General features: G+C 40.8%; 3 pseudogenes; 2 read left to right on the forward strand and 1 right to left on the reverse strand.

Annotated features, from left to right (window-relative positions):
* The first annotated feature begins 594 nt into the window (after positions 1 to 594).
* On the forward strand, positions 595 to 4,137 carry LOC149119799 (small ribosomal subunit protein eS24 pseudogene; annotated as a pseudogene).
* Positions 4,138 to 5,528: 1,391 nt separating this feature from the next.
* Positions 5,529 to 10,443, forward strand: LOC149119800 (ribose-5-phosphate isomerase-like; annotated as a pseudogene).
* A 3,483-nt stretch (positions 10,444 to 13,926) lies between these two features.
* LOC149119801 (protein-L-isoaspartate O-methyltransferase domain-containing protein 1 pseudogene) overlaps positions 13,927 to 24,880 on the reverse strand; it is a 30,385-nt pseudogene continuing 19,431 nt past the window's right edge.

Raw genomic sequence — 24,880 nt, forward strand, 5'->3', positions numbered from 1 at the left:
TATAGTGTCCCTCTTTGTCTCTCTTAACAGTTTTTGTGTTAAAGTTTATTTTGTCTGATATTAAGATGGCTATGCCAGCTCTTTTTTGGTTTCTGTTGGCATGGGATATCTTTTTCCAACTTTTCACATTCAATCTGCATGCATCTTTGCTGGAAAAATGTGTTTCTTGTAAGCAGAAAATATATGGGTTTTGTTTTTTAATCCATTCAGCCAGTCTGTGTCTTTTAACTGGGAGTTGAGGCCATTAATATTCAAGTTACTATTGATTAGTAGTGACTTTGCCCTGCAATTTTTCAAAGATATTTCTAATATGTGCTTTGAACTTCCTGTGATCTTTTACTGGGAGATTTTCTTCCTTTACCTTCTTTCATATTGATGGCCATGTTTCTGTGTTTCTGCATGTAACACATCTTTAAGCATCTTTTGCATGGCTGGACAAGTGTTGACAAATTCTTTGTTTGCTATAAAAGGTCTTTATTTCACCTTCATTCATGAATGAGAGCTTTGCAGGATATAATATTCTGGGATGGCAGTTTTTTTCTCTTAGTACTTTGGCTATATCTCGCCATTCCCTCCTAGCCTGGAGGGTATCTGATGCGAAGTCAGCTGTGAGTCTAATTGGAGATCCTCTGAGAGTAATCTGAGGTTTCTCTCTTGCACATTTTAGAATCTTTTCTTTATGTTTCACTGTGGTGAATTTAATTACAACGTGTCATGATGAGGATCTCTTTGGGTCTTGTTTATTGGGGGTTCTATGTGCTTTTTGTACTTGGATGTCTCTTTCCTTCTCCAAACCTGGGAAGTTTTCTGCTAGTATCTCACTAAAAAGGCCTTCTAATCCTTTCTCTCTCTCCATGCCTTCAGGAACTGCTAGAACCCAAATGTTAGTTTTTTAAATAGTATCCTGTAGATTCCCAACAATATTTTTTAGATTTCTAATTTCCTCTTCTTTTCTTTGGTTTGACTGTGTACTTTCCTGTGCTCTGTCTTCTAGGTCAGATATTCTCTTTTCTACCTCACTGATTCTGTTTTTAAGGCTCTCAAATGTGTTTTTCATTTGTTCTATTAAATTCTTCATTTTGATTTCTCTTCAATATCTCAATTTCATGTTCTATTAAATTCCTCATTTCATTTTGATTCCTCCTTAAGATTTCATTTTCATGAGAGAGATTTTCTGTCTTGTCCTGTATGAATTTCTGTAGTTCATGCATTTGTTTTTGATACATTCTAAGTGTTCTGATCATAAATTTTTTGAATTCCATATCTTCCATTTCTTCTATCTCATCTTCATATTCTTGTATTGGAGTGTCACATTCATTTGGGAGCATCATGGTGTCTTCCTTGTTCTTATTTCCTCAGTTTTTGTGTTTGTTCTTTGGCATTATGGATATATTCTTTGGTTTCTTCTTCTTTTTTTTTCTTGCTGTGGTGGCTTTTTTCATTATACTATGTCTCTAAATTAAGCGGACTGTCTGCTTTTGGTAAATCTCTAGAGGCTTGTGGTGGTTGTGGCCAGAGAGCTCTGTTCAGTTCTTCACGGTTAAGGGTGTGCCAAAGGTGACACACCCAGGTTTGGTGTGGTAAATCTTCTCTCCCTCTTTTTTTTTCTTTTTATTCAGAAGGGAAGTAATTCTGCTCAGCTGAGCTCTTCTCCTTGGTGGCAATCAGTGCCTGAGCATGAGCCCCTGTGGGTATAGTATTCATCTGCTCTGTCCCAAGGACCACACAAAAGATCTGTGCATTCCTCACTGTAAGCTCAGATTCCCCTGCAATGTCTTCCACCAGGTAGCCAGTGTGGCCTGTGCTTGTGGCATCTCCCACTAAGACTGCTCAAGTCTCAGCCACACTGTGAGTTATACCACACACCCTCAGGTTTTTTTTTTCACTGTGCCAGTTCATAAGCTCCACACATTCACTAGGTCTTAGTCTCCTGTTATTACTCCCCACCAGAGTAAGGTTTTTCTGTTTGGCTGATTGCTGGGTACAGCCCCAAGCTGGTGCAACTGTTGCGTATGTCCAAAATGGTGCCTGCTTTATTGGCTCCTAGGCTTTTGTAAGGTGATTGGAGAGATAGAATCATGTCCATTCTGTCCCTTTTATTTTTTCTCTCTAGTTAGGCTGGTGTTTTTCCCCCACAGGGCTTCAAGCTTTGTTCCCTTTAGGCTCTTCCTGCCACTTTTCTGCCAGTGTCTCAGGCTCCTGTGGTTTTATCTCACTGCTCTTTCCAGTGCTGGTGCAGAGCCTCTCAACAGCGAGAGTCCCAAGCTGTGGGTACCTGTGCCCTCCACGTAGGTCTACCATGTCCCTCTAATTACGGAAGAGTTTCCTCTGCTGTTTTCCCCTAATTCTTCCCTGAGACTACACTATCTTCACTTTTATTAATCTGTCTTCTCCTCGACTATCAGTAAGCTCCCTTCTTATTCCACCATCTTAGCTACTATTGATTTTTGAATATTGAACCATCCATGCATACCAGAGATAGATCCCACTTGGTTGGGGTAAATGATTTTTCTGATGTGTTGTTGGACTTGTTTGGCTAGAGTTTTGTACAGGATTTTTGCTTTTGTGTTCATGGGAAATTGGTCTGTAGTTCTTTCTCAGTTGTGTCTTTTTCAGGTTTAGGGATTAAGGTAATGCTGGCTTCATAGAAAGAACTTGGGAGAATTCCTTCCTTTTCAATTATTTTGAATAGCTTGAGAAGAATTGGAACTAGTTCTTTAAATGTCTGGTAGAATTCAGCAGTAAAGCCATGCAGTCCTAGGCTTTTCTTTTTTTGGAGGATGTAGGCATCATATACTATGCCACAGTGCTGGCCCTGGAAATGGAATTTTGAAATCCATGTATACAACAAATTTTTGAATTTTGTATGAAATACTTATGTTATTAAAATTATAAATGTATTTCAAAACACATCTTTAGTTCCATTCTTCCATGAATTATCCAAAGTATAATCTTATATATGTATTCTATTTTTTGCCATAATTTCAATATTGCATGCTGATCAGTGATTGTAACATGCACAAAATTTGTTTTGAGAAACAACATATTCTTTTCTTAGTACTTGAAGGTTAACTAGTAGAATCTTATTTTATGAAACTTTTTACTATGTTTGATCTGTTCATTCACAGTAAGAACATGCCAGATTTATCTGTCATAGTATTGTTTTTGTAATATCAACTTGTTTTCATCAGATTAGTTCTTGTGAATATGAGACTGCTGTGAAAGTATATAAAAAATCACAACTATTTTATCTTATTTGTGGACTGTAACTTTATGAATAAGGTATCACTCTTTTTGTAAAAAGATTTATTTTATTTATTTGAAAGTTACACAAAGAGATAGAGACAGAAAGAGAGGTCTCCCATCTGCTGGTTCACTCCCCAGATGGCCACAACTGCTGGAACTGAGCTGATCCAAAGCCAGGAGCCAGGAGCTTCTTCTGGGTCTCCCACATGGGCACAGAGGCCCAAGCACTTGGGCCACCTTCTACTGCTTTCCCAGGCCACAGCAGAGAGCTGGATCAGAAGAGGAGCAGCCAAACCTAGAACCGGCACCCATATGGGATGCCAGCACTTCAGGGCAGGGCTTTAAACTGCTGCGCCACAATGCCAGCCCCAGGTATCACTCTTTATACCTTTTGTCACAGTTGAATTGAATTATATTTTGAGATTTATAGCAATATAGTAGCATTTTTCTTTTTGTAACAATCAGCTGATAGTATGAATGACACAGTACTATTTGTACCAGGAAGTTCATGACTAACCGACCACTTCAGAGGGAATAAGTGGTCATTGATGTGTTCCACTCTGGGAAGGCAACTGTTCCACAGAGATTTGGGAAAAACTAGCCACAATGTGCTAGACGATTCCTGATGTCATTTTGTATTTGGATTTAGAACCCATTTTGGCAGTGGCAAGACAATGGACTTGGGTAAGATTTGTGATTCCTTAGATTATGTTAAAAAAAAATGAACCCAAACATTGACTTGCAATACATGGCCTGTATAAGAAAAAGATCTCAACACAACAGCAAAAGGAGTGTAACAACAGAATGAAGAAGTTCAGGGGAACTACCAAAGCCAATGTTAGTGCTGGCAAAAAGCTGAAGGAATAAAGATTTTGTAATGACTTTATCTATGGTGATTTTGTGACTTTTTCATAAGAATTAAAAACTGTAAAACTTTAAAAAAATGTGTGGAATGAACTGTATATTTTCTGTGTGGAGTACATGTGCTTTACTCAGTTAAATGACCCAGTAGACACTACAAAGAAGAAATGATGACAGTCTACAGTGACTACTTTGTGCAGCAAATACTAGAGTGTGGGGCAATTACTAGCTCAATCTCAGGCATAGCCATGTTCTAGATTTTCCTTTTCCTGCACTGTTTATTCTAGCAAATTGCACTTGGATGATGAAGTCAAACCAGTGGTTGGAATACTTTTTTTCTGTAGCCCAATCATCCCCTCAAAGCAGCACTGCTTTAAAGAAAGCTTTCCAGGTGCTCTGCCCAGCCTATCTTGAAGGATCTCATCAAATAATAAAGCATTTATTCATTTTTGTCAAAGTTGAGTCACTGGTACCATTATCCTCATAAAAATATTACTAATCTTATCTTTAAATTTTATTTCATATTTCTTCTTTTGGCACCACACTTTTTATTCCAACCTTCAAAGAATATAAAGAGGTGATGGCATCTGATGTCAAACCATGCCAATGATAATAAAGGAATGGAAAAACAATTAACAACAAAAAGAAAATGATTTAAAAACAAATATTTCACATTTCACAGCAGTGCTCTGGCAGCATGGCAAGCATTTCTGGCCAACTTCTTCAACCAACAGGGATTTGAACAACCCCCTGATCTTAGCAAAGGTACTACCACATTTGCCCCTGAGAGTTTACATTCTGAGTCACTACATGTCACACTGCTCCACTCAGCAGACTTTGTAAACTTGATCTTCAGAAGTAACTGTATTGTGCATGATTACAATGAGAACAGACTAAAAACACAACAGAGAATGGCAGAAAAGTAAATCAAGTATCCTGTTAGGCATCAGGAGATCACTGCTGGCCAAGTCCTTCATGTTATCAGCTACAAGAAAAACTTTGATATTCATTTCTCAGCAAACCCAATATTCAGAAGCTTACCCAGCAGGCTCAAGTCAAAGGTTTTAGAGATAGTCTTCCCCCTTCTTGCCCTATTCTTTTTCTTTTTTGGTAAATATTTCATATAAAACATGAAATCAAGTTCTGCTTTATATAAAAACTGAATATTTTTAATAGTTAAAAATATGTATCTTTAAATTTCTGTTTAAAAAGACATATAGTAACAGTACTGCAGAAGATTGGATTTAGTCCCTCTACCCACACAAAGATATATTAAGGCAAAGGCTCCTGGAAAGGCAAGTCCACCCTGGGTGTGGGCTGGAGATTGAGGTGAACACATCTGCTCCTCGTGGGGTCAACAGAAGGGTTTCTGCCACACGTTCACTTAGCCTTTCTGCATCCCAAAGAAGACTGTCTCAGCCATGTCGATGAATAGACCTGTGTCTACCATGCCTGGGATCATTTTGGTAGCCATGTTCACTTGACAACTTTTGTGTGCACAATCAAACTTCCAGTCCAGGATAAAATTCCCATTATCTGTCACCACAGGACCTGCCTGTGGACAGCCATTTGAAGTTGAACTTCACCCCAAACTTCCAGGTCACTGCTAGGCTCACATTTATAAATTTTTGAGGTTTAAAGTTATTTTACAGGCATATGCAATTCTACAAATTACATGCCTGATAAGATTATTATATATAGCAATAAACTATTAACAGTGATATAAAGTTGTAGACAAATATATATGAAGGTGTTAAGTCTCCCATCTAAGACTACAAAAGTTATCAGTAATTAATTTACATTAAAAAAGAAAAATATGCTCACAAAATCAGAACATTTACAAATAAAAATTTCTGTTTGATAATTTGAGAAATTTAGCACATCTACAACCAGTGTCTAATCAAAATTTTATTTTCATTGACTCAACATTTGTTATTTAACTACAGATTTAAAATAACATTTGATGGCAAAATGTGCAAAATAAATTGGTACAATACAGTTCTGGCTCAAAAGTTGACAGAAAAATCAATCAGATTGATGATAGAACAGCCTGCTAAGTGTTGTCAAAAATATCTGTCCAAGGAATCACTAGTACAGTGGAGAGAACAAAGGGGTCAATCCACTGAACTCTGGGCAAGGAATCCCTGGTTACATCCTAGCTCAAGGAAGTCACCAAACCATGTTTTAACTGAGTTCATCTGTACACATTGGAACAATGAAATATAGCTCATCATACACTGTCCTTGGGAAAAGCATTCATATCCACTTCACACTCACTCTGCACCAGGTACTGTATTAAGGGTTCAGAGAAACAAAGCACATCCCATAGGGTCCCAGTGTGGTTAGAGGGTAAAAGGGCTGAGGATTGTTGGATGTATCATCACTTAGCACTGACCTCTCTATCAATATATAATTTCCTAAAAGGATCAAAGATTTTAAAAGTTCCTAAACAGCATTTCAGAAGGTGAGACATCCAAAGTTTTGTTATCTTTTGTCGTGTATGTTTGGAATGAGATCAATGCGCATCAGAATTACCTGTGATGCTAAGAAGTGCACATGCACTGCCTCACCCGAAGCTTACGGCTTTAGAAACCTCTAGGAGCCTGGCAGTTCTGAAGTAACTCCCTAGTCAAACTCTTTCATTTCAGACTGCTAACAAAAACTTGGATGATTATTAATAGGAACACACACATTGCCATACAACTTGTTTTTTTTTTTTACCATAAAACAATAAGTGTCACAAACCTTTTTAAAGTTCTCATTAAAAAGACTTCTAATCAAAACACGAGAGCAACAACAAATGCCCACAGCAATGCTGACTTCAGCTGACACTATGCATAATCTGTGTGCATGCATACATGTGCATCTTCTTCCAGGGAAACAAGAGTTGGGCAAGCAAATAAAGGTTATGAATCCTTGACAATATTTTCAATATTAAACAACTAGTTTTTAAAAGAAAATCTGAACACTGTTGCAAATGGGGTAAATTGATACAGCTGGTTGCCTGAACAGACCTGTCCAAAGGGTTAGATCACAACCATGTTTTCACTTATTGCACCTATAACATGGAGCACATTTCTCATCGGGGTCAGTTGTAGCACCTCAGTAAAATGGAAGTAACAGGGCTTCATTCACAGCTAGTATTGCATGAAAGAAATCAGAAACTTATAAGTAACACAAAAACATTATCTAAAAATCTAGTACAAGTGCAGTCTCAAAACCCCTTCATTCATATGTAAATTTTACACTACATCTGGAAGAATTAATATTAAAAACATAATTCTTCCAGAGTACACAAGCACAATGGAGTGCTGTTTTTAAGGATTCATGATACAAATATTGTGTTACCTTAGGCACCTTGCACATAAATTAGGGAAAACAGTCTTACCAGAAAATGATTTGACAGTAACATCTGTTGACTCTCTCCAGTTTCAGGATTTATGGTTCACCCTGAAGTTACACAAATCTAGCTTTTTTCCCTACTCTGCAAGGTTAGAAAAAGCAGGAAGAGAAAATAGGTGTTTCAAGCATTTCCTATCAAACAAAAATATTACAAGCTTATGGACAGGTTGGGTGGGGGAAACTGATAAAAAGCCCAAATGGGAAATGTTGAAGGAAAAAAGTTAGTTCATCCATCTTGGAGTCAGTATTTGTTCCTAATGTGGAAAAAAATGCAGAGGGGAAAAAATCTATTGGTATAGATTCTGTGATTCTGTGGTATAGCATGAGGATGAAGGCAGGTGCGGCCTGCATGTTTAGGATCAAAACCTGCTGCACCTTTCCAGACAAGTGACAATCCTAACAAAGAAGGCAGAGACGTATTATAAGGAAAACCTGTAACACAATCTCGGGTCTTCGAAGACGAAATAAAAACCAGCAGCTAGGAAATAGGGCCAGCACTGTGGTATAGTGGGTAAAGTCCCCTGCAGTGCCAACATTCCATATGGGCGCCGGTTCAAGACCCGGCTGCTCCACTTCTGATCCAGCTCTCTAGTATGGCCTGGGAAAGCAGTAGAAGATGGCCCAGGTCCTTGGGCTGCTGCACCCACGTGGGAAACCTGGAAGAAGCCCCCGGCTCCTGGCTTCATGTTGGTGAAGCTCAGGCCATTGTGCCCAACTGGGGAGTGAATTAGCAAATGGAAGACCTCTCTCTCTCTCTCTCTCTCTCCCTGCCTCTCCTTCTCTCTGTGTGTAACTCTGACTTCAAACAATATAAATACATCTTAAAAAAAAAAAAAAAAAAACTCGGCAGCCAGGAACTAACAGAAAGTCCCTATACCTACCCAGGACGGCCACCACTGCCAACCTCAGGCGTTCTGTTCTGTTGCGAGGCTGCGCAAATCAGCACGCGGGCGAGGGTCCCCGCTTCTCTTCCCAAAGCTTCCTTCCTTAGCGCCTCAGAGATCCACGCTACAGGAGGCCCAGCAGAGGCTCCCAGCGCCCAGCAGTCCCCTCCCCGCTGCCCTCGGCTCAGAGCTTGGATCACAGCCACAGTGTCTGCTAGGCTTTATGACGCTCCGAGGTCTCGGGTTGCGTCACTTCCAGCCGGGGCAGAAGGGGGCCGCACCGTCCGAACCCCGACCCACACTCAGGGGCCCGGATGGACCAACCCACACCCGTGAGCCAATGGCGTGCTCACCCGCCCCTCTCCGGGGCGACACTGACGCCGGGAAGAGGAACGTTGGCCTCCTCCCAGAGTGGGGGCAGCAGTGGCACCAGGGTCAGAGACGCTGACCAGTTCACAGGCCTCCGTCCCTGTGACTCCGGCGGCACTCCCAGGCCGCCCTCCTCTCCACTTCAGTATCTTCCCTGCACCTGCCCACTACAAGAGCCGGGGCTCGCTGCTTGCTGCTTCCCAGTCTTGGACCCTGTCTGAAGGCCGCTTTGGAGCCAAATCCCGAGGTAAAGTTAGAAGACAGTGGGGCGAGCCTGACGCGGAGCCCAGGCAGAGGCTGAACCCGCGCCTTTTATTTGTGCTACGGGGGCGGCGATGGCAGCGCTGGGTACTGCACAGTGGGCCGGGCCACTCTCCTCACCACCCGGAGCCTGGAGGAGTGAGGGGCGCCCTGACCGGCAGTGACCGCATCCTCCTCAGATGCCATCATTCCCTGTCCCGGGCCCTCTAGCGCAGCCATTTTTTCTTCCCCGAGGAGACTCTTCGGCTGGGCCCGGCTCCCCTCCTGCTTCTCCACTTTCACCTTTTGGGCCTCTCCGTATTCCCTCTTTCAGTTGCTCCCTGGCTCCTTGCCCCACCGCTTCTCCCTGGCCCAACTGCCACATTGTCTGAAGGGGAGCTTGAAGATAAAGTGTTTGTAATTTCTAATTAGACGTCTTAAAAAAATCGCTCTAAGTTAAACCAATGATTATTTCTTTTCCTTGTCATTGGTAGCCTTTTTTAGATCGTTAGCAAATCTATAAAATTATATTATTGATTGCTATTAGTGTGCATTTTGAATGAACAATAACTGTTTAAAAACACTTGACCCAGTTAGAGGGGATAGTTAAGTATAAATAACTTCTGGCACCTTGAATGATAACAAGAAGTAAGAGACATGAAATAAGCCTTCAGCACTCTCTACTGGTGGGTCCTGGCCCCGCTGCCTGGTCGGGTCAGGGGCGTGGCCTCCAGTGGAGGCGGGAATAGCTGACGCCTTTTGGGCTCCCACGTTCGGCCGCTGGGACATACATAGACTGGGACTTGCGTTGCCACCGGCACCACCAGCACCAGCGGCCTGGACGGCAGCAAAGTCTGCCCGGTCCCCTCCACGATGTCCAAGGCCAAGGAAGCCAAGAGGGTTGCATAGCGGTGGAGAACCATGTGAGGAATAACCAAGTGCTGGGAATTGGAGGTGGTTCTACAGTTGTCCATGCTGTGCAGCGAATAGGCAAAGACATAGAGTGAAAGACAGCTGTTAGTGGGAGACAGACCTTCTCCCTTCTGCAGGGTTTGAGCAAATATACCGGTGACAAGAAGAAAATTGTGGAGAGTGAAACACCTCGGATATGGTTTTGTCTCCGCAGCTGAAAGAGTGAAACAGGAGAATCTGAATCTTGGCTGTATTCCCACTTCCTTCCAGGCCTGGCAGCTCATGCTGCTGTATGGTTTAACCCTCAGTGACCTGGATCGACACCCAGAGAGGCTGCCCGACTCAGGGGAAGATCGTGGCAGGCTATGCCAGTCACTTCATTGTGATTGCTGATTTCAGGAAAGATTCAAAGAGTGTTAGGGATTAGTGGCATAAGGAAATCCCCAGAGATCATCCAAATAATTCCATGGTATACTTTCTTACCTTAGCTAGATTTGACCCTGTTTGGAATTTAAGGTCAAGAATGTAGGGCATAGGCACATAAATGTGATTTACATGAGAATATGTTATTTTCAAATAAAAAAAAAAAATTCTTATGATGTTAAAAACTTAAAAATATTTTTGTGAGGCTGGCGCTGTGACATAGTGGGTAAAACTACGACCTGCAGTGCCAGCATCTCATGTAGGCACTGGTTCATGCCCCAGCTATTATGCTTCCAATACAGTTCCCTGTTACTGACCTGGGAAAAGCAACAGAAGATGGCTCGTTTGGCCACAAGTCACCCATGTGGAAGACTTAGATGAAGCTTTTAGCTCTTGGCTTCAGCCTGGCCTAGTGTTGGCTATTGTGTCTATCTAGGGAGTTAACCAGTAAATGGAAGAACTCTCACTTTGTCTCTCCCTCACTAACTTTCAAAATAAAGAAATCTTTAAATATATATACATATATGTATGTGTGTACATATTTATATTTATATATAGTCAGTCTCGTATCTAAAATGCAAATATCAGAACTTGGAATTATGGTTGAATTGTTTAAAACATTAATTTCTTCATCACAAGATCACTGTCTTTGTTTTACAAAGTCAGTAACTCTTCTTACTCTTTGGTCTCTTTTTTAACTACACCTTTGATCCTCACCAAAATGTAGTACACTGACACAACTCCAGATTGTTTGAGATGTTTCTGTGTACTCTTTGCCCATTATGATCATTTTCTTCATCTTTACATCAGATTACCTTGGCATATACTAGCCTTTTGCACTTTAGAACTAAAATTAAAGTTTCTCTTTAATTCCACACAATATGCTCATGAGATTTTTTTTTCCTAATTACCTCTGGTTACTAGAGTCTAGGTGTCCAGTTAATAGAGGAATGCTAGGAAGAAAGATCATTCCTAAGTGTTAGAATGAGCAGCATAATTACAACTCTAATGGGAAGTTAACAGTCAGTGATGAAATTCCAGCAGAGTAATCTGATTTGGTTTCACATACTTTTTTCTTTTTTCCATTTTAATTAATTAATTAATTTTTAAAGATTTTATTTATTTACTTAACAGGTAGAGTTACAGACAGTGAGAGGGAGAGTCACAGAGAGAAGTCTTCCATCCACTGGTTAACATCCACTGGTTAATTCAATGGCAGGAGCTGGGCCAATCAGAAGCCAGGAACCAGGAGCTTCTTCCTGGTCTCTCATGCAGGTGCAGGGACCTAAGCACTTGGGCCATCTGCTGCTTTCCCAGGACATAGCAGAGAGCTGGATTGGAAGAGGAGCAACTGGGACTAGAACTGGTGTCCATATGGGATGCCAGCACTGCAGGTGGAGAATTAACCTACTGTGCCACAGTGCCAGTCCCTTTTAATTTATTTTTTAAGGTAAACAGAATTCATATATACAAATTTGGGCATGCAGGGATACTTTCTACCCATGCTGCCACCCTTCCTTTCTTATGCTTTAATTTTCATAATCCATTTTCATAATCTATTACACTCATAAGATTAACCCTAAACTAAGTAAAAAATTCAACAAAGAGTAAGCAGGAAATAACACTGTTCCTCAAAAGTAGAGACAAGGGCTATAAACAATCATTGAATCTCAAAATGTCATTTTTGTTCATATAAAACCTTTTTGTGTATTCTATTAGTTACCACATATCAGGGAAATAATATGGTATTTGTCTTCCTGAGACTAGCATATATCACTAAATATAATGGTTTTAAGTTTCATTCATTTTATTGCAAAATACAGGATTTCTTTCTTTTTTCCAGCTGAATAGTATTCCATAGTGTGTGTGTATATATCACATTTCCTATATCTAGTCATTGGTTGATGGACGTCTGGGTTGTCTTCCACAATGGCTGTACTAGTTTACAACCCCAACAATAGTGGTTAGGGTACCCTTTTCCACACATCCTCATCAGCATTAATTTTTTTTTTAATTTATTTATTATTTTTTTTTGACAGGCAGAGTGGACAGTGAGAGAGAGAGACAGAGAGAAAGGTCTTCCTTTTGCCGTTGGTTCACCCTCCAATGGCCGCCGCGGTTGGCGCGCTGCGGCCGGCGCACCGCGCTGATCCGGTGGCAAGAGCCAGGAGCCAGGTGCTTTTTCCTGGTCTCCCATGGGGTGCAGGGCCCAAGCACCTGGGCCATCCTCCACTGCACTCCCTGGCCACAGCAGAGAGCTGGCCTGGAAGAGGGGCAACCGGGACAGAATCCGGCGCCCCAACCGGGACTAGAACCCGGTGTGCCGGTGCCGCTAGGCGGAGGATTAGCCTAGTGAGCCGCGGCGCCGGCCAGCATTAATTTTTTTTATTGATTTCTGTATGAGAACCATTCTAACTGGGGTAAGGTGAAACCTCATTTTGGTATTTATTTGCATTTTCCTGATGGCAAGTAATCCTGAGTATTTTTTCATGTGTTGGCTATTTGAATTTCCTCATGTGAAAAACATCTGTTCAAATTCTTTGTTTCTTAAGCATATAAATCTGATTTGAATTGCAGTTATTTTATTTCCTTTATGAACACTTATCTTATGAGGAAATCAAATGCTTTGTAGACCTATTTACCTTACTTTTGTTGCAATTACTCTTTCTGAGTTGCTGTAGATATAGTCTAGGCAATATGAGTGTAATAATAATGCAACATATTAAGTAATTTTATCTTTTAAAAAACACAAGTTTCATGAAATTTTACAGCCCTGCAACTTTTGCTTTTGAATCTGTTGCCAAAAGACCTGTGTGTGGGTGGGTGGAGATGGGCGGGGATATCTGCTTCTCTCAGAGGTTTTTAAGAGCACAGCAAGTGAATATTAGAAAGTATACACTTGGGGCCGGTGCCACCACTCACTAGGTTAATCCTCTGCCTGCGGCACCGGCATCCCATATGGGCACTGGGTTCTAGTCCCAGTTCCTTCTCTTCCAGTCCAGCTCTCTGCTGTGGCCTGGGAAGGCAGTGGAGGATGGCCCAAGTGTTTGGGACCTTCACCCGTATAGGAGACCAGAGGAAGCACCTGGCTCCTGGCTTCGAATCAATGTAGTTCCGGCCATGGCATCCATTTGGGGAGTGAACCAATGGAAGTAAGATCTTTCTGTCTAACTCTATCTGTAAAAAGAAAAAAAAAAAGTATGCACTTAATACAAATCTCAGTTTCTATAGCTCCTTTATATTTTCAGTATTTAAAGTTAATGAGGCCATCATGACTCTGGCGATTTTTAAGGTCTATTAAGGATCATTTTTCTATAGCTCACTGTAAAATGTATTTGGTTTAAGAGCTCCAGCATTGTGGGTGACTCTTATACAGCAGCATTTTCCCAAGGTTTAAAGAAAAATAGATTTTATAAAAGGGATTCTTTTTAATGTCTCAGTACATTATTTTTGTTACTAACAGAAACAAGTTATACTTTTTCCTCCCTAAAATTCACTCTGATGAAAGAAATAGTTATTTTCACTCCTAACAAATGCTACATGCTCAAACTACAGGAATTATCAGTAGGCATTCTTTCTTCTCAATCTGTTATTTGTCTGTAAAATATCTCAAGCAAGCTTTTAAAGACTCAGGGAGGGCAGCTTCATGATTTTCTCTCTCTGTGAATTCTGAGGCAGCTCTTCTGGCTTCATGGCTTCACTGTGGTCTTTCTCCTCTTCTTTGGGATCTTCCATTTTCTCTTCCTCCTTACTGTCCAGAGGCTGAGGCATAAGCTGATTACCTACAAGGATGTGCCTGTTAATTCTGTTTCACTCTCTTTCACTCTCTTTCTTTTCCTTTTGGGTGGAATATTTTGGGAAAACCCTTTGGCCTGCGTCTCATTGTTTATGAAATTTCTAAGTGGGCGGTGAATGTAAATACAGGCCAAGTCCTGCAGGTTCCTGACAGCACAGGGGGGAGTCCCACAGAAGCAGGCTTGCCATAACCATTCTTACTTGGCTGCACAAGTGGAGCAAATGAAACAAAAAGGATATTTTTACTTTCCCAAATGTTTTGTCCCAGTCACATAATCTGTGTTAGCTGATCTTCTATAGGCATGACTAGCATGCCTCCCACATTCAGTAAAATTTTCGCATAGTTTTCATGGTCTTTCTGGACTCTAGCACCACAATAAATTCGTTCATACTGATAACTGTAAGACATTTCTAGAGGCGATTACTAACTACAAATGCAGGTTCACAGAACTCAAATTTATCAAAACTATTATTTTTGACAAAGCTCTCCAGTTTTTCCTTGGCATATTTCACTACATCTGAGTGAAGCTCAATCCCATGATTTATTCTAAAAGGAACTGTGGCACAGCAGTTCAGCCCAGCTCACTGTAGCAATGTGCAGGGCCAGGCTCTTAAGAATTGGTGAGCTCCCTGGAAGCCAGCTGCTGCCACCACAATACCGCCACCTTTTTATAATGTATTATTTTAAAATTGTGTTCATTGGGGCTGGCACTGGGCATAGCAGATAAAGCTGCTGCCTGCAGTGCTGGCTTCCCATATGGGCTCCAGTTCATGTCCTGGCTGCTTCACTTCTGATCCAGCTGTCGGCTGTGGCCTGGGAAAGCAGTCAAAGATGGCTCAAATGCTTGGGCCCCTGCACTAATGCAGGAGACATGGAAGAAGCTCCTGGTTCCTGGCTTTGGATTGGTGCAGCTGCAGCAGCTGCAGCCATTTGGGGAGTGAACCAACACTCTTTCTTGCCTCTGCCTTTCAAATAAAATAAATTTTTTCAAAAAAGTATTCATGCTGGCGCCACAGCTCATTAGGCTAATCCTCTACCTGTGGTGCTGGAACCCTGGGTTCTAGTCCCAGTTGGGGTGCTGTATTCTGTCCCGGTTGCTCCTCTTCCAGTCCTGCTCTCTGCTGTGGCCCAGGAAAGCAGTAGAGGATGGCCCAAGTGTTTGGGACTTGCACCCACATGGGAGACCAGAAGGAAGGATATGGCTCCTGGCCAGCCATTTGGGGGTGAACCAATGGAAGGAAGACCGTTCTCGCTGTCTCTCTCTCTCTCTCACTGTCTAACTCTGCCTGTCAAAAAAAAAGCATTTATTTTTTTGAAAGGGCAGAATTGTAGAGATGGAGAGAGAGAGAGATCGAGAGAGAGAGAGAGAAGAGAATGAATCTTCTTTTCAGTTTCATTCCCAAGTGCCCTAAATAGCTTCAGCTGGGCCAGGCCAAAGCCAGGAAGCAGAAACTCCATCCAGGTCTCCTGTGTCTGTGCAGGAACCCATCTATTGAGCCACTATCTGCTTCCTCACAAGGGAATTATCAGGAAGGTGGACTGCTGTGTACACTCTAAGTGTCAGATTAACCTGATGTGCTACAGAAGTTACCCTATGATAACAATTATTTTGTGGATAAAAATAAGTGATAACAAAATGAGCCAGGCATTACTAGCAAGAATTGAATGTGTATAATTAACAGGCAAGTGTTAGTATGCCCCCAGTAGGTATTTATTTAAATTATAATACCTTTTCTTAATTTCTCTAGCTTTCTGACTGCCATCTATTTATTAATTTAAAGGGAAAATTGTAAGAAATGTCTTGAAAATTGCTTTCTCTATACTTTTGCTTATTGTAGGAAAAAAACACAATGTGAAGTTATATTGAAGTAAAATTAACACGCTGTTTTGATTTAGATTAATTATAATCAACTGTCTCTTTTAATAGAAAAAATAAGAGGAACAACAGGCATCATTTTAGACTCTAAAAATATCATAGTGTTCAATATATCTATATGATTTGGTAAATCGTTCTCAAAGTTATACTCCTGAAGCAATGCTAGGATTTTGTTGAAGCTGAGGGGGGACAGACACTGGGAAGTCTTTTCCCTAATACCAGAGGGGCTTCATGCATCATTTGTGGGAGACTAAATAGACTAATAGACAACCTGGGTAAGAGATAAGGAGGGTGGTTGATAATAATTATAAATAACTCACTGAATGAAATATTGTTTCCATTCAGTTAAGAATAAACCTGATTGAGTATATAGATAATTGAACTCATGGGCTTTTCTAAATCATTTGTATTTTTCTAACAAGTTCCCCAAATTATATGATCTGGGGCTAATACAGTAGTCTGAGAGTGTAATGTCGCTCCTCCTCTTCATGGAGGAACGACACTAAACCCTGCGCTGTTCTTTTGTCTGCTCGGCCCTCCCCGGGTTTGCTGCTGGTTCTTCCCGGGTTGGCTACCGACCCTTCCACCTCCGTGGAAGGGCGGTTCCCCCTGCCACTTTCCCCACTTCCGCAGGGGAGCGGCACACCACTGGCCGGCTCTCTCAGGGGCTGCTCAGGTGTTCCTTCAGATAGATGTTCCTGGTGCATGGTGTCTCTCTCCTCATTTATAGTCCTCTTCCACCAATCCCAACTCTGCTACCCACACGCCGAGTATGCTGCTCTCCTCCAATCAGGAGCAGGATCAGCTCCTGCAGGTCATCACTCAAGTTGGCGAGAGGCAGCTGCGTAAAAGTTGTTTACTCCTCTCCCAGCGCCATATTGTGGGAGAGCAGATGCATAGAATAAGTCTTAATTCGAGTAACTTAGTCTAGTCCGAGTTGCTCCCCACAGTGTAACATTAACATGATCCTGACCATGTGGTTTATATTCTCCATACTCTTATCTCATGGCTACATAATGGCTTCTGTATGACCAACACACTATCTGTGTTTCAGGAAGGAATAAAGAAAATGATTTTGCAGCTAAAGCTTCCTCCTTTATAATCAACATTCTAACAAAATTATCTCATTGACTTCCACTTTCATCTTAGTTTTCAAGAAAATACATCACAACAGATATTTTTGCTCATGTATTGTGAATTACAGTAGCAGCTATTAAGCAAGATACGCTAACAGATTTTATGCAGGTCTTGTTGATATACATGAAAAAATATAGCAAAATGTTCAAAGTTAGCTCTGTGTTCTCTATTTAAAAATAAAATTAAAAAGGCAAAAATGAATTGAAAAATAATAATCCAATATTAATACATTTGAAGGTATTACATAGAGAATTAACATTAAAAGCATAGGGCCTAAAAATCTGATTACGGATGGAAAATAAATTATTTGAAAACAGACAAACTGAAACAAAACAGAAGATCAAAATAAACATTGAAAATAAAAATGATTATCCTATAGTGTGCATACTTTTAGGTAAAAATCATTTTCCTAATATACAGAGATGGTGAATTTGGGAGGTTGTCAAGGAGTGTGGTGTGATGGGGTTGATAAGATGCTCTAACTTTAATGAGTTAGACATTTTAATTTAAGACATCAACATAGTGAAAAACAATCTTCCTTGCTGTTCAGTTATGTGTGTATTCACCCTTAAAGGCAGTGTATGGTATCATTTCAATCTCCACTCATTCAGAGACATTCCTCCCATCAAATACATGAGTCTATCTTTATTGTCTGTTTCAGAATCAATAACAGTAATAAAGTTACTGGTTTCCATTGTGTTACTGTATCCAACTGATATATATTGATTATAATTCTATAAAGTGCTTTTGTAACATTTTTAAGTGTCTCATAGTGTTACATTCTATATACCATATTTATTCTTTGAATCATATATTTCCTCTATTTATTTTATCTTTCTATTTTTCCTGTACTTGGAGGATGAGGTCTCTGCCTGGTCCCTCCCATGGATGGGAGGGAGCAAAATGCTGTCATGGCAGTTGACTATAGCAGCCATGTATATGGAGGGAAACATGGGCCTAACATTAGCTGTGAGTGAAGAGGATGGGACACCTTCTATGACATATGTTGATGTTTCTATGTCTACCCCAAGTGGCCCATGGTGTCCTTCCCTCCAGGCCACCTGTTCCAGCTCTTAGTGTGCAGTGGGAGAGGGACCTGCAGGCCTGAGAGACAGCATAACAGCAGAAAACAGGGCCTAAGGGTGGAGGCCTTCTGACAGTTGGAATGGGGAAAGTCTGATTGAGAGGGGCCCTCCAGGGCTTGCTTTCAATCTCCCCTGGCTACTCATCAGGGCTACTCCTCACCACTGAGCCTCCAAGTCAAAGGAGAGAAGGGGTTGCTGGCTGAGCCCACCTGGCTGGTTTTTTCAGCAAGTTTGTCAGCTGACACTGGTTCATTTCCAAAAATGTATAATTTACTAAAAAACAGCATGCCAAACCCATGGTAACCAAGGCATGCTAGTTGAAATGGGGTTTCCAGAGCTGGGCTCATTAGCAGCTGCTCCTCTCCTCCCATCCTACCCAGGTACAGTGTCAGGCGCAACAGGGCTGTGACAGCAGATGTCAAATCAAGGTCAGGATAATGGTTCCCCTGATGTGATCTTATGTAAAATATGACAATGACATGCGCTGAGGTCCAGAACATGGGCAGCAACTGCTATCCATATGGTATAGAAAGTTCCAAGTTCACAAAGCTGATATGTTCCTAAAAGCATTCCTCCAGCCTTGGCAAATGGTGGTGATTGGAGCAGGCACCAGAACCGGTAACAGTGTGACAGGGGATCTGTCATGGCCAGGCATAGCCACATGGTCTTTATGGAGCCAATAAGAGCAACACCAAACCAGAAGGCCAGACCATGGGCCCTCCCTGATTACAGCATGTGGAGTTTGAATGAGAGTTATATTCCATGCAAATCTCCCTTTTTTGTATCTACGATGTCCCTGCTGCCATCTGAAATACTGTCACAGCCTTCCCCACCACCTGCCCTTGCCACATCGGACATCCTGGCACTGACCCTGCCATCCCTGCCACAATGTTACTTCCCACCGCTACTTGGGTTGACCACATTCTATATCGGAGTAGCTGGGTTTGAGTCCAGGCTCTATTTCCAACTCTGCTTTTGACCAGTGCATACTCTGGGAGGCAGCAGGTATGTGGTCCCTGCATCCACATGGGAAACCTAAATTCAATTCTAGATTCCTGGCTTCAGTCCACCTCACTCCAAGTGTTGTGAGCACTTCAGAAGTGAATCAGCAGATGGAAGACTTATTCTCTCTCTCTCATATGAATTTAAAATATTTGGGGGCCAGCGCCGTGGCTCGGTGGGCTGGTCCTCCGCCTGTGGCCCGGCACCCCAGGTTCTGGTCCTGGTCAGGGCACCGGGTTCTGACCCGGTTGCTCCTCTTCTGGGCCGGCTCTCTGCTGTGGCCCGGGGAGGAGGTGGAGGATGGCCCGGGTGCTTGGGCCCTGCACCCGCATGGGGGGCTGGGGGGGCACCTAGCTCCTGGCTTAGGATCGGCGCGGTGCACCGGCCACAGCGCGCTGGCCGCGGCGGCCATTTGAGGGTGAACCAACGGTAAGAGGGGGACCTTTCTGTCTCTCTCTTACTGTCCACTCTGCCTGTCAAGGAAAAAAAAAAAAAAAAGAGGAATTTAAAGTATTTGGAAATGCAAGAGACATAAAGGTCATTGAAATTTTAAATTTGAAATTTGACATATAAAAAAGCCATAGAATTTTGGCATAGAAAAACCAAAATAATGCTTTTATCTGGTTTTGTCCCTATACATATTCTCTCCTTCATGTGACTATGTTAATTTCTTTTGGACAATTTCTTATAATTTTATTTATATATCTCACATTAACACATGATATACAATTTTGCTACATTCCTTTTCCATTTTCTTTTTAAAATTTTATTGGTTTATTTATTTACTTGAAAGACAGTGTGACATAGAGGGAGAGATGGAGAGAGAAATCATCCTTATTTTTGTCAATTGAAATAATTATGGGACAGATTTTCTGTATGTGGGATCATTGCATCAAAGCATAATGAACAGAGTTTCCTAAAAATCTTTATGTTCACTTCCACAGAAGCTGTGACAATTTGAATTCCACACAGAAATCTGTGAGGGAGCTAATTCCTCATGAAAAGATTTTCAATTTGGGGGACTTTTGCTCATATGATAGGTGACAAGTTGTATATCTCTATAGTTTTCCAAAAATACCAAATTTATGCACCATTTAGTTTATGCCTTATTTTTAGCACTTGTGTAAATATAATTTATAATAATGAAATGTATCCTTTCAAAGTACAATGTTGGGTGAGTTTTAATAAATACAAACATTAGTGTAACCACTTGAGATTTCTAATAATTCCATCATCCCAGAAAGCTCCATTTGGATTCACTCCCTCAAATAGCCCTTATCTAAGACAACCACTTCACCATATTTTCTCCAGGATGGTGTTTTTAACATTTTTCAATAATGAGAATATCTATGGTTCTATAAATTCACTCTAGGTGATACAAAAATTTAATCCCTAATTAATGACCCTATGAATAAATCTTCTGCGAAATTTTTGTAAAAATATTGGTGTGTATTTTTTTTTTCTCTTGGGAAAACACATAAAAGTGGAATTGGTAACTCATGTGATACTTGTTTTAATTGTGTAAATTTGTCAAGCCACCAAACTGTTGTTCCATTTATATTCTGAACAGCAATATATGAAAGTTTCAGTGATTCCACATCCTCACCAATGTTTGATATCCTCAGTCTTCTTAAATTTAGTCAATCTGCTGGTATTTAGTGATATGTGAAAGTGTTTTAATTTGAACTTCCATTAATAGGACTTAAGTTGAGTTTCTTTTCTTGACAGTAGTAGGCACACATAAAGCTCCTTTAAAACATCTTTTCAAGTATTTTTCATGTATCCTAGGACTTACTATTTTATTATTATTGAATTATTAGAGTTCTTCATATGTCCAATTTTAAAAAGTTTGGCGTGGCTGTGGGCATTTGGTGTAGCAGGTAAGATGCTGCTTGGGATACCTACATTCATATCCAAATGCCTGCTTGCAACTTTTGGCTGCACTTTGGATCCTACTATCCATACAGGAGCTTGGATTGAGTCCAGGACTATGATTTTTGATTAGGCACTGTGAGGCTGTTACAGTCCCTTGGGGAATGAAGCAGCATAGAGAAGATCTTCTGTCACTGTATTTCCCTCTCCATTTCTCTACTTTTAAAAAAGATTTATTTATTTTTTTGGAAGGCAGAGTTACAGAGAAGCAGAGGCAGAGGCAGAGACAGAGAAATCTCCCATCTGCTGGTTCATTCCCCAAATGGCCACAAAAGCTGGAGCTGGGCCAATCTGAAGCCCAGAGCCAGGAGATTTTTCTGGCTCTCTCACACAAGTGCAGGGGCCCAAGGCCCTTCCACTGCTTTCCCAGACCATAGCAGAGAGCTGGATTGGAAATGGAGCAGCCAGGACTTTAACTGGAGCCCATAGGGAATGCCAGCACTGCAGGGGGTGGCTTTACCCCCTACACCACACTTCTGGCCCCTCTATTTCTCTTTCTATATCTTTCTCTCTGTGTGTATCTCTCTCTGCTTTTCAAATCAAATGAATATAAATACATAATTCAAATTTTGGTGAATTTATTCCCCAAGTAAATGGCTTCCATGTAATGGTCATGTATTACAATGAGAATACATTTTGGGAAATGCATCATTAGGCAATTTTGTTACTGATGAACATCACAAAACATATCTACACAAGACAAGATCTATGCCATTACTTGTCAATATAATCTTATGGGATGACTTGGGGTTTTATGTGGTATGTCTTTCACTGAAGCTTTGTTATTAAGTACATGACAGGATGTAGTGTTTTCTGAGGAATTAAATATTAAAATTTTAATGTAGTACAATTTTCTGCTGTGATGCATGTGTTTTTTTTGATATCTAAGAAATACTGGCCAATGATATAGTCAGTATGGTTTTCGTCTATAATTTGTTTTGGAAGTTTTACTGTTTTTGTTTTTGCCAGGAAGTCTATAATTTACTAAATGTGTATTTGTATGTTGCCATTCAGGGATCAAGGTAGGCTTCATTCCACAGATATTTCTAAGTGTGCAGTACCATTTAGAGAAAAGTCTAACCTTTAACACTTTGATTACATGAGTGCATTAGTTGAATATCATCAAATGAAATGTTCAGGTTGGTTTTTGGACTCTAGTAATCATATATTTGAAAAACAGAGTTACACAGAGAGAAGGAGACACCCTCCACAAACACAAAGGAGAGAGAGAGAGAGAGAGAGAGAGAGACATCTTCCACATGCTGATTTGCTCCCCAAATGGCCACAACAGTCAGGGCTGGGCCAGGCTAAAGCCAGGGGTCAGGAGGTTCTTCTGGGTCTCTCATGTGGATGCAGAGGCTCAAGCACTTGGGCCATATTCCACAGCTATCCTAAGTGCATTAGCAGAGAGCTGGATTGGAGGTGGAGCAACCAGAACATGAACTGGCACCCTTATGGGATGTCAGCATCACAGGCAGCAGCTTTATGCACTATGCCAAACTGTCATACCCCCATTTTAACTCTTGGTATGAGGTAGTTGAAAATCACAATATTTGATCTTTCTTAAAATTAGCTTTACTATTTTATGTCCTTTTCATTTTAAAGTACGTTTTTCAATTAGAAGGTGATTTTTCATGAGGACACACACACACACACAGAGTTGTTGGAATTGTGATGGCATTTCTTCATATTTTAAAATAATAAATTTGGGGAAATTCATGTCTTGAATTACTGAATTTTCTTAGCTTTATTTGTCTGAAAGTCAGGGTGACAGAGGGAAATATAGAAATGAATCTTCTATCTGTAGTTTTACTCTCCAAATACTGGTAATAGCCAGAGCTATGTGAAGCCAAAAACAAAACAAAGACAAAAACAAAACAAAACTCAAAAACACAATGATCTATCTAGGTCTTCCACATGGGTGGCAGGGGTCCAAGCACTCAGTGTATCCTTTCTGTCCCCTAGACACAGTAGTAGAGTTATATCAGATGTGGAGGTGGGATTTGATCAGAAGTAGACTAATATGTGACATTAGCACCCCAAATGGCAACTTAACCCACTGCATGACAATGACCACACCGACACTGAGTTTTATAGTCAATGCATGTATTATAACCTTCCACTTCATTTGGATCTTCTTTATATACTATCAGGAATATTTTGTTTTTCATAGCATGGGGTATTACATAACATTTGTTATTTGTTACCAAGTATTTTATATTTTTAATGCTTTTGTAAATAATTTTATTTCATTTAATTTGTTCTTAAAACAAATTTCATTGAATCTTGCATGCTCACCTTCCTTGCTGGGGTTTCTTCTAGTACATTCAGTTTATTTGATATTTTCCTAATATTCTCTTATTATCATCCAAATATTTTGAGAAAAAATCATTTAAATTCCAGATATTAATGTGTCCTTATTTTCAAATTATTTTTCTATTGTAATCTGTTTTATATTTCACTTATATTCTGCTGTGATCTCTATATGCATTTGGTTGTGCAAATATGGAGTTGTTTTCCTGGTTTTTTTTCAAATTATTTATTTTTAATTTTAAACTGTGATGAAAATGTATATTATCTATGAATAAACGGCCAGGGCTGTGGCTCAATAGGCTAATCCTCCACCTGCAGCGCTGGCACACCAAGTTCTAGTTCCGGTCGGGGTGCCAGATTCTGTCCTGGTTGCCCGTCTTCCAGGCCAGCCCTCTGCTATGGGCTGGGAGTGCAGTGGAGGATGGCCCAAGTCCTTGGGCCCTGCACCCACATGGGAGACCAGGAGAAGCACCTGGCTCCTGGCTTCGGATCAGCGCGATGTGTCAGCCACAGTGCGCCGGCCACGGTGGCCATTGGAGGGTGAACCAATGGCAAAAGGAAGACCTTTCTCTCTGTCTCTCTCACTGTCCACTCTGTCAAAAAACAAATATCTATGAATAAACATAAAAATTGTGTATCTATTTATGGGATACCATGTACTATTTTGAAACATGCATACATTGCATAACATTCAAATCAGGGTAAACAAATCTATCTCCTCAAACATATTATTTCTTTTTTAAAAAAGTTTATTCATTTGAAAGGCATATTTACAGAGAGGTAGAGAGAGAGAGAAGTTTTCCATCTGCTGGTTCACTCCCCAAATGGCCATAATGGCTGGAGCTGGGCCAATCCAAAGCCAAAAGCCTGGAGCTTCTTCTGGATCTTCCATGTGGATACAGGGTCCAAGGACTTAGACCATCTTCTATTGCTTTCCCAAGGAATAGCAGAGAGCTGGATCAGAAGTGGGACAGCTGGGTCTTGAACCAGCACCCATATAGGATGCTGGTACTGCAGGCAGTGGCTTTACCTGCTACACCATAGCATTGTCCCCAAACATATCATTTCTCATGGTGAAAATACCCAAAGTTCTTTCTGTTAATTTTCATTTGTTTTAAAATTTCTTATGGTAAACAAATTTCATTTATTTCATAAATACAGATTTAGGAGCATAGTATCTAAATAAACATTTAACATTTATTTAAAATAAAATAAGCATTACCATTATGCATTGTCACTCTACTGTGCAATGCAACAACAGAACTTTCATCCCCAATGTGTAGTGTAGGATTTTACTATCACTTGTACCATTTACATTTCCCTATCCTCTCTCGCCATAGTCTCTTCAGACTCTGGTAACTATCCAAATACCCCAACTTCTGAGATCAGCTTTATTATATTT

This window comes from Oryctolagus cuniculus, chromosome 21, assembly GCF_051225735.1.
Source record: "Oryctolagus cuniculus isolate XC-2025 breed Fujian yellow rabbit chromosome 21, ASM5122573v1, whole genome shotgun sequence".
In the NCBI taxonomy this organism is placed as follows: Eukaryota; Metazoa; Chordata; class Mammalia; order Lagomorpha; family Leporidae; genus Oryctolagus; species Oryctolagus cuniculus.